This window comes from Lipotes vexillifer, unplaced genomic scaffold (assembly GCF_000442215.2).
Source record: "Lipotes vexillifer unplaced genomic scaffold, Lipotes_vexillifer_v1.1 scaffold193, whole genome shotgun sequence".
Classification (NCBI taxonomy): Eukaryota; Metazoa; Chordata; class Mammalia; order Artiodactyla; family Lipotidae; genus Lipotes; species Lipotes vexillifer.
The window spans coordinates 547,375-565,513 of record NW_006769306.1 but is presented as its reverse complement, the minus strand read 5'-3'; positions in this window follow the sequence as shown (position 1 = coordinate 565,513).

Genomic DNA, 18,139 nt, shown 5'->3' with positions numbered 1-18,139 from the left:
AATGCCATAGTCATTAAATTTGCTTCCTTAAAATTAAAACAGACTAAACAGATAAAGTTGCAATGCTATATTCTGCTTTGATCTTATTGTCCTATGTAAAAATAGAGGCTCTAATCGCTAATTTTGTGTAAGATTATATTTAAGTTACAACTTCTAACACATTCTAGTCTAAAGGAGCAATATTCCTATATTTAAAATGAATAGCAATTTATGTTACAAAAATAGGTATTAAGCTTTTTAAACACTGTTTTGTACTCAGAGTATAGGCCATTCTGCTGTAAATTGAATTTTCAATAGTCTTTGAATAGTAAAATGCCATCCTTGTCACAAACTTCATGAAAAAGTGCCCGCCAAAGGTCCAGTTTTGTTACTGGAAGAACGCTTCCGCACAGTGCGTTGCACACAGATGTTCTGTAATAGATGTTGTAAAATAGTTGCTGACTAATTTAATGAAGGTTCAGAACAGTAATACAGATTTGATGGGGTCAAACTGGAACTTTGTGTCCATTTTCATTGAAAAACCTTGTATCGAGAGATCCTCCAATTAGTTTCAGATTAACTCAATCTGTTTTACAATTTCCGTGCAATTGGAAGTGTATTTAATGAATATACTGCCCACCTCCCCAATATTGCATGGTACATATTATACTAAAAAGTTACTTGCTTTTTTTCTGAAATTCACATTTATCTGAGTATCCTCTATTTTTACTCTATGTGAATGACAACATTGCTGTCAAACAATAGTTATTTTTAATGGTGAGACAGTAGAGGGACTTTAATAGAATTACAAACTAAATGTTTTAAACATACAAATACCTACTAAAGTTGAAAAGGGTACAAGCTTTGAGCACCCTGAAAAATTAGCACTTTCAGGGTTAAACCTCCATGACTGGTCATAATTTTTTAATTTCAGTTTTTTACTCTTCATTGATTGCTACTTATTTCTCTTATTCATTTTAAAACTGTGACTAAAATAGATCCTTAACATTCAAATCAACAATATTTTTTGGAAGAATTTTATTCTCCACAGTCCTGTTTGATAACAGAAGGATTGAGATCCATTTGTAATTTGCTTACAGAGCATGAGACTTCATTTACATTTAAAGTTATTTTAAATAATATGAATTCCATCTCTAATGTCACACCATCTTAACTGTAAATTACTGGATTTGGAAAAGTTCAAACTGAGGTAAATCACCAGTAGGGTCAAAAGGAAGACTTAGTTCTGACACTGAGGAAACAAGCTGGGAAAGAGAAGGGGAAACTACGTTCATTGCAGTGTAAATAAGTTACAGTAATAAGATTTGTCTTGTATTAAGCTGTGTGCATTAAAATACCTTTGCAGAGTCAAGCGGTCACTCATGGGAAATAAATTAACTTGCCTGGGACACTGGGGTATGAATTAGTGACCTGGAAGAGGCAGTTAATCTCAAATGGATGAGCGCTTGGCTTTTAGATTGCTATTTGTAGTTCCCTTAGAATCAAATGTAGATCAACACACAGTGTACTTTTATGCAAATAAGCCCAAAGCTCTACATTGATTCAAGACAATTACGTCTCCAGGTGGCAAAAATCATTTTAGCATACTGGGAAAAACCTAAGAGTTGGTCAAGGAATCTACTATGGAGATAGAACTAATATTGTAATTGATACTATGGAAAGCTTTATGGATTTTGTTTTGGAAGTTTTGTTTATAACAGTTAATACAAGTTCCTCCAAGCAAATTAGACTGGCAATAAAGTAAAAAAGATGCAATATACTATTAGAACTCCTGGTCTGCTTCTCAAATTACTCCTGTTTTTATTTGTTTTGTTTTGTTTTTCTGTTTTGGGGGGGGTTTGTTTTTTTTAAATAGATCTTTATTGGAGTATAATTGCCTCACAATACTGTGTTAGTTTCTGTTGCACAACAAAGTGAATCAGGCATATGCATACACATGTCCCCATATCCCCTCCTTCTTGAGCCTCCCTCCCATCCTCCCTATCCCACCCCTCTAGGTCATTGCAAACCACCAAGCCAATCTCCCTGTGCTATGCTGCTGCTTCCAATCAGCCAACTACTTTACATTCTATAGTATATATATGTCAGTGCTACTCTCACTTCACCCCAGCTTCCCCCTCCCACCCCATGCCCTCAAGTCTACTTTATTCCTGCCCTGCAACTAGGTTCATCAGTACCCTTTTTTTTTTTTAGACTTCATATATAAGTGTTAGCATATGGTGTTTGTTTTTCTCTTTCTGACTTACTTCACTTTATATGACAGACTCTATCTAGGTCCATCCTCCTCACTACAAATAACTCAATTTCATTTCTTTTTATTGCTGAGTAATATTCCATTGTATATATGTGCCACATCTTCTTTATTCATCTGTCAATGGACATTTAGGTTGGTTCCATGTCCTGGCTATTGTAAATAATGCTGCAGTGGACATTGTGGTACATGTCTCTTTTTGAGTTATGGTTTTCTCAGGATATATGCTCAGTAGTGGGATTGCTGGGTCATATGGTAGTTCTATTTTTAGTTTTTTAAGGAACCTCCATACTGTTTTCCATGCTGGTTGTATCAACTTACATTCCTACCAACAGTGCAGGAGGGTTCCCTTTTCACCACACCTTTTCCAGCATTTACTGTTTGTAGATTTTTTGATAATTGCCATTCTGACCTTCGTGAGGCGATACCTCACTGTAGCTTTGATTTGCATTTCTCTAATGATTAGTGATGTTGAGCATCTTTTCATGTGCCTCTTGGACATCTGTATGTCTTCATTGGTGAAATATCTATTTAGGTCTTTCACCCATTTTTTAACTTGATTGTTTTTTTTTTGGTACTGAGCTCCATGAGCTGTTTGTATATTTTGGAGATTAATCCTTTGTCTGTTGTTTCATTTGCAAGTATTTTCTCCCATTCTGAGGGTTATCTTTTTGTCTCATTTATGGTTTCCTTTGCTGTGCAAAAGCTTTTAATTAAGTCCCATTTGTTAATTTTTGTTTTTATTTCCATTACTCTAGGAGGTGGGTCAAAAAAGATCTTGCTGTGGTTTATGTCAAAAAGTGTTTTTCCTATGTTTCCCTCTAAGGGTTTTATAGTGTCTGGTCTTACATTTAAGTCTTTAATCCATTTGGAGTTTACTTTTGTGTATGGTGTTAGGTAGTGTTGTAATTTCATTCTTTTACACGTAGCTGTCCAGTTTTCCCAGCACCACTTATTGAAGAGGCTGTCTTTTCTCCATTGTATGTTCTTGCCTCCTTTGTCAAAAATTAGGTGCCCATGTGTGTGGGGGTTTATCTCTGGGCATTCTATTCTATACCATTGATCTGTATTTCTGTTTTTCTGCCAGTACAATACTGTCTTGATTACTGTAGCTTTGAAGTTACGGAGCCTGATTCCTCTAAGTCTGTTTTTCTTTCTCAAGATGGCTTTGGCTATTCAGGGCCTTTTATGTTTCCATATGAATTGTAAAATTTTTTGTTCTAATTCTGCGAAGAATGCCATTGGTAGATTCCCTCTATGCCCATTTTCTGGAGAGTTTTTATCATAAATTTTATTCCTTAATTTGTTAATGGTGTATCACATTGATTGATTTGCATATATTGAAGAATCCTTGCATTCCTGGGATAAATCCCACTTGATCATGGTGCATGATCCTTTTAATGGGCTGTTGGATTCTGTTTGCTAGTATTTTGTTCAGGATTTTTGCATCTATGTTCATCAGTGATATTGGTTTATAATTTTCTTTTTTGTGATATCCTTGTCTGGTTTTGGTATCAGGGTGATGGTGGCTTCGTAGAATGAATTTGGGAGTGTTTCTGCCTCTGCAATTTTTTGGAAGAGTTTGAGAAGGATCAGTGTTAGCTCTTCTCTAAATGTTTGATAGAATTCACCTGTGAAGCTATCTGGTCCTGGACTTAGAAGATTTTTAATCACAGTTTCATTTTCAGTGCTTGTGATTGATCTGTTTACATTTTCTAATTCTTCCTGGTTCAGTCTTGGAAAATTGCAGCTTTCCAAGCATTTGTCCATTTCTTCGTGGTTGTCCATTTTATTGGCATAGAGTTGCTTGTAGTAATCTCTCAGGATCCTTTGTATTTCTGCAGTGTCAGTTGTTACTTCTCCTTTTTCATTTCTGATTCTATTGATCTGAGTCTTCTCCCTCTTTTTCTTGATGAGTCTGGCTAATGGTTTATCAATTTTGTTTATCTTCTCAAAGAACCAGCTTTTAGTTTTATTGATCTTTGCTATTGTTTTTATCGCTTCTATTTCATTTATTTCTGCTCTGATCTTTATGATTTCTTTCCTTCTACTGACTTTGGGTTTTCTTTGTTCTTCTTTCTCTAGTTGTTTTAAGTATAGGGTTAGTTTATTTATTTGAAATTTTTCTTCTTTCTTGAGATGAGACTGAATTGCTTAAACTTCCCTCTTAGAACTGCTTTGGCTACATCCCGTAGGTTTTGGTTCGTCATGTTTTCATTGTCATTTGTTTCTATGTATTTTTTATTCTTCTTTGATTTCTTCAGTGATCTCTTGGTTATTTAGTAGTGCACTGTTCAGCCTCCAAGTGTTTGTGTTTTTTTACAGTTTTTTTCCTGTAATTGATTTCCAATTTCATAGCGTTGTGGTCAGAAAAGATGCTTGATAGGATTTCAATTTTCTTAAATTTTCTGAGGCTTGATTTGTGAGCCAAGATGTGATCTATCCTGGAGAATGTGCTGTGTGCACTTGAGGAGAAATTGTATTCTGCCACTTTGGGGTGGAATATTCTATAAATATCAATTACATCTATCTGGTCTTTTGTGTCATTTAAAGCTTGTGTTTCCTTATTTATTTTCTGTTTGGATGATCTGTCCATTGGTGTAAGTAGGGTTATAAAGTCCCCTACTATTATTGTGTTACTGTGGATTTCTCCTTTCATGGTCATTAGCATTTGCCTTATGTATTGAGGTGCTCCAATGTTGGGTGCATAAACATTGATAATTGTTATATCTTCCTCTTGGATTGATCCTTTGATCATTATGTAGTGTCCCTCCTTATCTCTTGTACCCATCTTTATTTTAAAGTCTATTTTATCTAATATGAGTATTGCTACTCCAGCTTTCTTTTGATTTCCATTTGCATGGAATATCTTTTTCCGTCACTTCACTTTCAGTCTGTATGTGTCCCTAGGTCTGAAGTGGGTCTCTTGTAGACAGCATATATATGGGTCTTGTTTTTGTATCCATTCAACCAGTCTGTGTCTTTGGTTGGGGCATTTAATCCATTTACATTCAAGGTTATTATTGATATGTACGTTCCTATTACCATTTTCTTAATTGTTTTGGGTTTGTTTTTGTGGGTCTTTTTCTTCTCTTGTGTTTCCTGCCTGAGAAATTTCTTTAGCATTTGTTGTAAAACTAGTTTGGTGGTGCTGAATTCTTTTAGCTTTTGCTTGTCTGAAAAGCTTTTGACTTCTCCATCAAATCTGAATGAGATCCTTGCTGGGTAGAGTAATCTTGGTTATAGGTTTTTCTCTTTCATCACTTTAAGTATATCCTGCACTCCCTTCTGGCCTGCAGAGTTTCCGCTGGAAAATCAGCTGATAACCTTATGGGGATTCCTTTGTATGTTATTTTTTGTTTTCCCCTTGCTGCTTTTAGTATTTTTTCTTTGAATTTAATTTTTTTTTTTTTTTTTTTTTTTTTTTTTGCGGTACGCAGGCCTGTCACTGCTGTGACCTCTCCTGTTGCAGAGCACAGGCTCCAGACGCGCAGGCTCAGCGGCCATGGCTCACAGGCCCAGCCGCTCCGTGGCATGTGGGATCTTCCCAGACAAGGGCATGAATCCGTGTCCCCTGCATCAGCAGGCGGACTCTCAACCACTGCACCACCAGGGAAGCCCCCTGAATTTAATTTTTGTTAGTTTGATTGGTATGTGTCTTGGTGTGTTTTTCCTAGGGTTTATCCTGTATGGGACTCTCTGTGCTTCCTGAACTTGGGTGACTATTTCCTTTCTCATGTTAGGGAAGTTTTTGATTATAATCTCTTCAAATATTTTCTCAGACCCTTCCTTTTTCTCTTCTTCTAGGACTCCTATAATTTGAATGTTGGTGCATTTAGTGTTGTCCCAGAGGTCTCTGAGATTGTCTTCAATTCTTTTCATTCTTTTTTCTTTATTCTGCTTCTTTGCAGTTATTTGCACCATTTTGTCTTCCAGTTCGCTTTTTCGTTCTTCTGCCTCAGTTATTCTGTTATTGATTCCATCTAGTTTATTTTTCATTTCAGTTATTGTGTTGTTCATCTCTGTTTGTTTGTTCTTTAGTTCTTCTAGATCTTTGTTAAACATTTCTTGTATTTTCTCAATCTGTGCCTCCATTCTATTTCCGAGAGTCTCAATCATCTTTACTATCATTACACTCAATTCTTTTTCAGGTAAATTGCCTATTTCCTCTTCATTTACTTGGTGTTGTAGGTTTTTACCTTGCCCCTTCATCTGTGAAATTTTTTTTTAATTTTTTTATTTTATTTTTTTTAATTAATTAATTTATTTATTCATTCATTTTTGGCTGCATTGGGTCTTTGTTGCTGCACGTGGCTTTCTCTAGTTGCGGTGAGCAGGGGCTACTCTTCATTGCGGTGCGCAGGCTTCCCATTGCAGTGGCTTCTCTTGTTAGAGCACGGGCTCTAGGCATGTGGGCTCAGTAGTTGTGGCTCATGGGCTCTAGAGCACAGGCTCAGTAGTTTTGGCACATGGGCTTAGTTGCTCCATGGCATGTGGGATCATCCCAGACCAGGGATCGAACCCGTGTCCCCTTCACTGGCAGGCTGATTCTTAAGCACTGTGCTACCAGGGAGGTCCCAGTGAAATATGTTTTTTGCCTTCTTTTTTTTCTTTTTTTTTATGAGTGGGATTGTGTTCCTGTCTTACTGGTTGTTTGGCCTGAGGCTTCTAACACTGGAGTTTGTAGGCCATTGGGTAGAGCTGGGACTTGGTGCTGAGATAAGGACCTCTGTGAGACCTCACTCTGATGAATATTCCTTGGAGTCTGAGGTTCTCTGTTAGTCCAGTTTGGACTTGGAGATCCCACCACAGGAGCTGGCTCGTGAACCGAGATCCTGCAAGCCTTGTGGGGTGGCAAAAAAAAAAAAAAAAAAGAATGAACAATAACAATGTAAAAAATAAAATTAGCCTAGGAAACTAACAGATACGTGAAAAAGAATATAGAAATAAAACTATAGATGAATCAACCACCAGAATGTACATCAGTACCACAATAGTAAAAAAGAGGATGAGGAAGAAGAAAAAAAAAAGGGGGCGGTGGGGGGGTAAAAGGCCTTGGCTGTGGAGAGGGGGGCCTAAGCAAGGGGGGGAAAAAAAAAAAAAAAAAAAAGAATGAACAATAACAATGTAAAAAATAAAATTAGCCTAGGAAACTAACAGATACGTGAAAAAGAATATAGAAATAAAACTATAGATGAATCAACCACCAGAATGTACATCAGTACCACAATAGTAAAAAAGAGGATGAGGAAGAAGAAAAAAAAAAGGGGGCGGTGGGGGGGTAAAAGGCCTTGGCTGTGGAGAGGGGGGCCTAAGCAAGGGTGAGGTTTGGGTGGTGGGCGGGACCTATGCTCGCTATGCTTTTCCAGGGCTGGAAAAGGCCCTGGGGGCTTTGGAGGGATGGGGCTTAGGCTCAAGGAACAGAGGGGCCCAGGCGTGCCCCCACCCCTGGTCTCAGAGGGCAGGGGACCTCACCTGGGAGCCCAGCAGGCTTCCCGGGCTTGAGTGCATGGGGCAAACGCCCTCCGCTCCTCTCCGGCTCCTCCAGTCTGGGAGGGCCCCTCCCACCTGCCTCTCCTGATCTCCCCGGCCTCAGGGGCGCCAATCCTGGCTGGCCTCCACTTCTCCGCCCTCCTCAGTCCCCCTGTATCCTACCGGTTCACTTTGGGGTTCCTCCCATCTCCTTGGGTGTCAGAGTCCCCCACCAGTGGCCGGCAGGTGCCCTAGTTGTGTGATTACTCCTACTTTTCCTTTTAAAATTAGATTTATTTTCAGTGGCAAGTTAAAGACTCCATAGAAGCTTAATATAGCCACATTTCTGACATTATCATTAATATTAAGGATAACTGAAAAGCACTGAGATTAATAAATTTCACAAGTTATATGTAAAAATCAATCTCATTACTTTACAGTCCTTTCTGATGGTAGATCTCTATTGTTGGTACTGGATGGTTTGGTTCCAGCCAGCAGAAGGAGCGGTTGGATGTATTGCCTTTCTACTGTGCCCCTCCATTTCATAGTGCAGAGTAAGCTAATGCAATAATAAGTGTCCTTTTATATACGTACATACACACACACACACACACACACATACCCTGTGAACAAAACAACTTCTAAGAGCAAAATATATGTGAGGTACATTTATCTAACTGAAAATATTACCTTAAAATGTGTCCACAATGTGAATATCTCAAATGGATAATAACCCCTAATTTTGTCCCTGGGACTTCACCCAATTTATTCAACTCTCTGCTGATAGATGTTTAAAATGATAGGTTTGCAGTGATGCATTCGGCCAATAGGTGTCACCATCTAATTACCTAGAATTCCTCAAATTTGGGATTTCTAGTTTTGCAGAATTTGGGGCTTCTGATATTGTAAAGAAGAATATTCTACCTTATCATTTCTGCCAGTTTGAAAGTTAAACTATTCTGTTTAGAAAGAGAGGTTCCTGTACATTGCTAATCACTTCATCTGTTGGCCTTGTTTTTTTTTTTTTCCTAATGCTATTATCCAGATGCCATTATTTGGTCTGTGAAACTAACCAGATAATGGATTATCTTTAAAATAGAAGCAGAATCTCCAGTGCAGTAAGTCAAATTGTTTGATTGTTATAAACATGATTTTTCTTCATTTTTTAAATTGTGAGTTCTTATAAAAGTATCAGTTTGTCACAGTGCAATCTAGTGGTTTGAATCAGAAAAGAAAGATGGGGAGGAGGACTCCTAGCTACTAATAGGAAAAGAAAGGGGCAGCATGAGACCTAGTGCGAGGTGGTCAATTTATCCTCACCATCAAGGCAACCAAGAAATCCTGCGGTGGTCAGGGGATTCTGGGTTTAGCCAAAAGATCTGATAGGGGCTCGGATTTCAAATTAATTTCCATTTGGTAAGCAATTATTTGATGCCTCCTGTCTCCAGTAATAGGGACCGTGTCTCTGAAATATTAGGAAAGCAGAGTTAATAAGGGTAAACTATTAGGTTTTGGAAGTATAGTAATGTGCTATGATTTTAGAGTCATTAAAAATATAAAATACTGTGAAAAAAAAGTATAAGAAAATGAACCTATTGAGTTTTTTTTATGTTACTATGCAGTCTTTGGAACAGGGCGTTCAAAGTCTAAAATGTCTTTTGAATCATAAAAGAAAATGCAAAATGTATAATTATTTTAATATTAAGAATTTATATTGTAGTTCTTTGAAAGGTAAGGTATGTGGGAATAGACACATTCACTGAACTTTAAGGTCATGGTAAGTGAGTAATAGAACCTTACATAAATAATTTATAGCCGTATAGGTAAGAAAAGAAAAAGGCATAGAAATATTGGTGTGTTTGGGGTATTTGAAACCATCTCTCCTGCCTTTTATTTTTAGATGAGAAAACTCAAGCCTTTAGAATCTTAAGTGATTTGACCAAGGTCACATTAGAATCCAGATTTCCTGGGTCTTTAGTCTTCTCTAATTGGCAATTTCTGATAATTCGGCCAGGTAGTTCTCAAATTAATATTTTCTTTTCTATGAAAAAAATATTCAAGTACAGTATGGGCTTTTACAATATCAATTTGCATTACATGATCATCTATTTGTAATGCGGTCTTAATTAGGAACCTGCCCCATTCTCAAAGAGGAAACTGTTAAGTTGCTCACGGTACTCCTGCTTTATTTGAACAGCTCTGCTTCATTTGTCATGTCAGAGAGGCTAGGAATGGTAAAAGTTCTGGCTATCGATGGTGCTAGAATTAGTTGAGAAAGTCCAGTACCTTTAATATAATAAAATACTGAATTTGCTCAGTAGTGTTTACGTTTTATAAACATACATCTATGACTATAAGAAAGCACTTTCATTGTTGAAATTCCTTGCTCAACAATGTTGTGAATCTGAAACTCCTGTTTTTTCCATTGACTTTTTCTTTCTTTCTTTCTTTCTTTCTTTCTTTTTGAGCATGCAAGATTTCTTAGGAGTGTAACTCCCATTATAGCAGAATGGACAAGGGAGGGGGTGAGGGCTGTTAATTTGATCTTGAACAGTGATTTCAAGCATTCAATTATGCACAAGATCCATTTATTAAAATAGGTTACAGCAAGCCCTTTGCTAGTCATTTCAGTCATTGCTTGTATCATTATATAAATATGAAAATAACTGAATAGTTTTAAAATTGTATAGTCCATTGAATATTTCTCAAACCCCAAACTTCTCTTTGCTTTTTACTGCATCATCCCCCATATATGTACACTCTGAATTAGTAAAATTTGACTTTTTATTCTGATGCCCTTTATGCCTGCTCCAAGTCATAGAGCTTATGGCATGTCTAGAGTCTTTGGAGGAGACAAAATTTGAGCTGACCCAAGAGCGCAGGTAGGATTTGAAGAATGAGAAGAGGATATTCAGGCCCTAGGAATGTTGCGTGAAGAAAAGCACATATCACTGAACGGACTGGTTTGCCTAGAGCTTTCTTGACATTCAAGGGAGAGAGATGAGGCTAGAAAAATAGGTTGGGACTGGATTGAAGGGATTTTCTGCCCCAGAATGAGGAATTTGCACTATATGCTATAGCATTAAACACTGAAAGTTTTTAAGTAAGAGAATAATTCTGTGAAATCAATGTATAAAAAGATAGATCTTCTGGTAGTTATAGGGCATAAATTGTAGGAGAGAAGTAACTGGCCGCAAGAAGACTCCTACTGTGATGGAGAAGACCTAAATTAAGATGGTGGCGGTTGAAATGGGATAAATATTCCAAAAGAATAACCAAAAGGAGTTGGTGGCCAACTGCTCCCTTGGCCTTGCTTCCACATCCTTCCCACATCTAGCGACCCAAACAAAAGACTGTAGTTTTCAACCTAGACGATGAAGAATAAGAATAGTAGTAACCACCGACTTTTCCATGGTGCTTACTATGTGCCCAGAACTTGTCTAAGTGCTTCACATGTAACAATTCATTTAATCTTCATAACAACCCCATGAAATAAATATTATGATTTCCACTGCACAGATGGGAAACTTGAAGCAAAGAGAGCTTGGATGATGTATTCGGTCACACAAATAATGAGTGACAGCCAGGACAGGAACACAAGCAACTGGGCCCCAGAGTCTAATACCTGTCCTGATGATTTCATTCATAAGTACTAGTTTGTGGGTTATCGCTGGCCGTGTTAAATCTAGACACATTGAAGGTGAAATAATGGTGAATATCCAAATGGGAATACCTAGCAGGTGCTTGGAGGTGGGAATCTAGAATTCAGAGAATAGTCAGTATTGAATGCTATGTGTACCTTACTCAACTAACTTGAATATTCAAAACACTCCATTACTGAATTTGAGATTAGAATTTAACCTGCTGACTTTCCACTGTCCAGGGGAGGGGATGCAGCTGGAAGTGGGATTAAGACAAAGATTTTCAGCCTCACTGGAATTAATGCTGACAGACTTCCTCACCAGAGCTCTAAGGAGTGATGTTCTGCTTATCTTTTATTCTCTCATGTTTTCTAACAATTTGATATTTGATCATGTATTATATTCATTTCTATTTGTTTCTAGGAAATCAAGTGGCTTATAATATTTTCATGCTCATTTTAAAAGTTCCAACCTGTTTGGGGCTTCTGAAATTCTCAGCGTTACAACATGCCATGAAATATCATTGAGTTCAGATATCTAGACACTCATTAGAAAATCAAAGAGCTTTATAGCATTGTGGCTATTAAATGACAGGTTTTGGAAGACACCTGGGTTTGGATCTTAGTTCTGCCACTTACAAGTTTTCCAACCTTGGACAAGTTACTTTCTGTCTCTGATAATACCCATCCAATGGGAAGATTGCCTGGTTTAGGGGAAATGACATATGCAAGTCGTTTGTTAACAGTTCCTATGGAAGAGGTCAGTAACTTTTAGCTGCTATTATTATCTGATCTCTGTGTACAAATTTTGTAAACATCTAAACAATAAAAATTACCCCCAAAATGTATTTCCCTAAAAATATAAAACCACGTCAAAAGGAGGTGTGCTTAACACTCTAGTACTTAATCTAACCACAACTCTGGAGAAGGAAAAATAATACCATCACAAACAATTCATAACATCCAAAGCAAATAAAAGGAATACTCCCACTAGCTGTTAATACATAGATAGTGTGTTAACTTAGGTAATCATGGAATCCACTGCTTTAGATTTAATCTGTTGTTACATGCCCAGAGACATCTGCCAGAAATTTTTTACTGGCATTTTAAATAGTCTTCCTTTAGTTGGGTGGGCAGTACCTCAAAACCCAACACGCAAACACTGGATCCAACAGAATTCCGTCTCAAAATTTAGAAAGATACATGCATACATACACACACTGTGAGAAAAAAATAGAGATGTTTAAAGTATCAATATTTATAGTAACAGATGCTGCGGTTTTGCAGAGTCAAGTTTTAAAAAGTTCTACCCTGGCGCAGGAAGGTTCCTATGCAGAGATTTTGTTAAGTCATTGTAAAGGTCAAACTGTTTGGTCACATCTATTGTGATAATTCTATTCATAAATCAGTAAGGGATTAGAATTAACAATTTTTTTGTTTTACACAGACATTCATCTGTTGAAATTTACATAAGTATTTAATATGCACAAAAACAGTATGGGGTAAGTGATGGTATCTTCTATTCACAAGGAGGAAATTGAAACTCAGAAAAAAATACGAAATATTTAAGGTCACAAAGTTTTAAAGTAATGGACTAGGAACCCAAACTCAAGTCTTTTTCATGTGAAAGTCCCAATTTTTCACACTGCATTATCTTGTGAAAATCATTGGTCAAGCTTCTCACTTTTGGAAATAGCTATTGAATAGTTTACTGGAAGCAAGGGCTCTTGATTATGAGGAAGTGATTTAAACATGATTTAAAGTGATTTTGAAAAGTGATTATTTTTAGGTACTTAGAAGTCATAAATGGGAAGACTTGATGGTACCAGATTATATGGCAGGTGGTTCAAAGTATGTTCTACTGCCTTTGGAAACAAAGTTCAAGAAGGCTTTGAGTTCTGGTTTTAGAAAAAAGAGCACTGTTTTTAGGCTGACTAATAAAATTTAGCTGAAATTAAAATTCTTAATATTGCAATCCCCAGCATGACTCATGAATAAAGTGAAATAACTTTACTCATATATGTCATGTATTATTCAATATAAGCACCTGCTTATACGGTTTAATGAAGATTAAAAATTTTGTAAATACCTTACCAAGAATTTTGCTATTTATAAAATGATCACAGGAATGAATTAGAAAGAAACATCCTAAAAGTAATCTAACTGGTCTACATGGCTCTGGTTGCCCTCAATAAAAGAGATTACAGACCTTTACATGTGTATGTCCACACATATGCAAACATGCACAGCTTTGTTTTATTCCTTATTTTATTACATTATTTAATAATATTCTGATGCTTAAGATTACTATGAGATTTTTTCTTAACATGTTATAATTCTGTCTATATTTTTTATCATATCTTAGCTAGTATTCAAACTAGAAATATAACACTTGGAAGCAGCAGCCCTGTTGTTTTAAATTAGATATTCATTGCTACATTGAGGATATATATTTCAGGGATTCTTACCCTTTTTTCATGCCGTGGGTTCCTCTCCAGAATAATGTTTTTAAATACATAAAATACATATATTGTTAAAAATCGACTGGGAGTTCCCTGGCGGTCCAGTGGTTAGGACTCGACACTTTTACTGCCGTGGACCCGGGTTCAATCCTTGGTCAGGGAGCTAAGATCCCACAAGCTGCACGGAGCGGCCAAAAAACTAAAATCAATTATTTTGAAATACATTTATCAAAATACTTTTTAACTTGAGATAGAATACATGTGCTTTTTATTAATGCTTTAAATTATAAGATCTAGCAGCAGGTCTAATAGATACTGTAATTTTGAATGAGTGATAACTATAAATAGTTTTATGAGATATCTGCAACAACTATAATGTGATAGGAAAAGATCTGTGTTTTCTATTGGTGCCAAGTCAAGGGAGCTGCTAATAACAATTTGTTGCCTATATTCATAATGAAAAGAAATGCTAAATTTCAGTTGAATGTTAGTGAAAATAAAGATATATTTTTTTCCAACCAAATTTATTCTACACATGCACCCCACATTAAGAAAGCTTGTAACTAAATCTGGTTTCTAAAGGTTTGCATCAGCAATTATTGTTTATTCTTATTTCATGCTTTGGGGCTTCTATAATAATCCTTGTAGTATTTAAAGTAGACTAAGCTGCTATAACAAATGGAGCTAATACACATTTTGGGGCATAACACAAAGGAAGTCTTATTTCTCAGTCATATAACACTAAGGCAGGTGGCTCTTCTCCATAAGGTAATTCAGGGACACAGATTCCTTCCATCTGTGGCTGCGTTAGCTCCTAGGGCCTTGTCATTGCCTAAACCATGCTTATGGAAGGGGAAGAAATTGTGAAGGATGCCTGCCAGCTTCTTAAACAGCTTTGGCCCAGAGGTGGCACACATTGCCACCACCCACATTCCTTTGGCAAGAACTAGTCACGTAGTCCCATCTGGGCACCATTTCCTAGTAACAGCACTATACGGTGGAATGGAAAACACAAAATTGGGTGGATGGTTAGCTGAATCTACCACAATCATGTTTTTTCTTAGAGCTTTTATGCGATAAAAGTTTTGGGGACAGTTTTCTTATTATTACATCATTCTTCACATTCCTGAGATGAATCTTACTTGGTTTTGGTAGGTGGATGTGTTTCTAAATTGTTGAGCAGGGTGAGAGGAAAAGCAAAGCAAGCAACCAACCAACCAATAGCTCTTGCTTTGTGAAAGGAAGGACCTAAGCTGCAAATAGGAGTCATATCTTTGATTTCCCTCTTTCACTAGTAACTAGGGATCTGCTAGTTAGTGCTTCCTATTTATTTTACATCCTAAATACAAATAACACCCCGCCTCCCCCTGCCACTGCCTCACTTCAGATCCTTATCAGTTCTCCGCTGGACTACTGAAATAGCCTCCTGACTGAACGTTCTCTCCCAAGGCCATTTTCTTTCCCAATATTCTCACTTTTAGGACTTCACGCCACTATGAGTGAAAAAATTGAGCACACACCTCAGTACACGTACATTGATTTATGTATAAGGTGTCTACTTATTCGTTCCCCTTTATGGATGTCATAAAATGGCATGATGAGGAAAGATTACAACAAATATAAATAGAAGTTCTAAAATGATCTTCCCCATGCAATGAATTATCTGGTACACAGGAATAATCACGTATCAGTCTGGCTTTGTCAGGATAAGAGACGCTGCAACAATTACAGGACTAAGGGGTTTAACATGAGAATTTCGACTTACCTGAAGGACGGAGAAGCTAGGAAGTGAAGGTCGGCCTGCAAGGGTGGGTAGTCCGGGGATTAGAGAAAGAGTCACCGCTTCAACTTCAAGCAGAAAAGCTGGAGTTTGCAGAAGTCTGAGAAGCAACAACAGTCCAACAAAAGTGGACTGGGAAATGGGAGCTCCTGCAAAGGTCCCAGGAAACTCTGTGGGACCACCCCCACTCGCTGCAGCTGCCGAGTATAATGGCTTGTGCTTCACCTTTGCCCGTTAAATCTCCACAAGTTTCTCTCATCAGAAACTAATGCATAACTACTGAGAAGGCAGTTAAAGGGAAATCCATTTCACAGCCTTCGAAGAGACTAGATAGACGTTTGGTGCCAGTCGGCAACAACCAAGCCAACTTGGAGACTAATACTCTAGTCTGGATTCAGAATGATTTTTCTAAAATGCACCTGATTTTGTCTTACTCAAAATCCTCCTGTAGCTTCCTTTTGCCTCCAGCTTGTAATCAGTTTAGCCTTGAAAACTTTTATTTGCATACTTACATAGGAGCATAAACAGATAAAATATAATTCTTATATTAAGCCTTGGTTGAGCAGTGGGAGAGTGTTGAAGCCTCTTCTATCCCCTCATAATCCTGCACAGAGCCCCCTTAGCAGAGGAACTTCAGAGCTCCATAGGCCCTGTGTAGAAACCACCACCCTAAATGGTGACATCCATTCCATCCTCCAGAAATATAATAAACTTGTATTGTTTTAAGCCACCAGGTTTGTGGTAATTTGTTACAACAATAGGAAAACAGCACACCTCCCTCCCAACAACAAAAAAAATGTTTAAAGAAAGAAAAAACTTTAAACTTTTTCTGGTAAAGAAATATGTCAACAAAATAAATCAACACGGCACGTATGAACCAGCAGCAGTCAGTTTAGGGACTGTCTGAAATCCCCATTTATTAAAAAGAAAGAAAAATAATTCAGACACATATACTTTATTGAAGCACTCACTTTCATCTTTCAGGTCTCAGAAGATATATTTGTTTGAGCACAATAAATTGTTACAGCATACAACTGTATTAGAGCATTACAAACATGTATTTTTTGTTGTCTAGCAGTATTAAAAATGATTCCTACTAATAACCCATCCTGGCTGTAGAGACAAGTGACTTCAGGAACTCTGAAGATAATTAAATTAAAGGGACCATTTACAAGCATCTAGTCTACTCCCTTCATTTTAGAGATAGTTCATTGAGTCCCATAAGTCAAGTGACACATCCCGAGTTACACAGTTTTTAGCAGAATGGGAAGTAATATACAGTTCCCACCTGGTATTCCAGGCTGATGGCACTGGCAAATGGAGCCAGGGAGAGACAGGGAGGACATGGGACCCTGGAGAGGATTGGGTCCAGCTTAGGATCCTACCCAAGCATAGGACTATGGATTTAATCTAAGTTCAAGAGGAAGCCATAAATCAGATGTATATTCTTAAATGCTTAAATCTAACATAAATGTAATAATATGAATATATAAATTCAGTCTTGTAGAGACACAAGAGTGAAAGTAAAGAGACCAGTTGCAAGGTCATTGCAGGAATTGAGGGAAGAGATGACAGCAACTTGGACAAGGGTGATAGCCAAGGTGCTAAAGAAAGATGGCGGAATTCAGGCTCTTCTTTGGAGTCATAAGCAGTAGAACTTGCTGATAGGTTGATGTGTGGCTAAAGAAAGGAGAGGAATCAAAGGCTATTCCAGATTTTGGTTTAATGGTACCATAAGCTGAAATGGGAAGAAGGCAGGATAGGATTTTCCATGAGATGGTTACAAATAAAGTGCTCTAAGAGTGTAGTGAGATTATTTCTTACTGGACTAAGAGAGGAAACAGGTATAACAGATGAAGAATTATTTGACATGAGTCTTTTAGAAGAGAGAGATGATGTTCCAGACAGAAGAAACTGTGCTCTCCAGGACAAAGCAGTGGGGAAATTCAAAGCATGTCCAAAGACCGGAGAATAGTAATTTGGTTTTGACTGAGTGATTGATTCAGCCATTCAACAATATTTATTGAAAACAGTATAGGCCAAGTAGTGTGTTACCAGCTGAAGATTCGAAGATGTTTGAAATATAGTCCTTTCCCTCATGAGGTTTACTGCCTGATAGGTGGTGTTGAATAAATTCAATGAACACATGGGGGAAGAGATATGAAAACAAATATTTATACATAATACTATTTTTATTCATTCAATACACATTTCTTGAGTATCTACTATGTGCATTGTTCTAGCACTTGCACATTGTTCTGGGACTTTTTTAAAATTAATTTTTAGATGAGTGTAGTTGCTTTACAATGTTGTGTTAGTTTCTTGCCATACAGCAAAGTGAATCAGTCATACATATACGTATATCCACTCTTTTTTAGATTTCCTTCCCATTTAGGTCACCACAGAGCACTGAGTAGCGTTCCCTGTGCTAGACAGTAAGTCCTCATTAGTTATCTGTTTTATACATAGTAGTGTATCTATGTCAGTCCCAATCTCCCAGTTCATCCCACACCCCTCCTTCTCCCCTTGGCTGT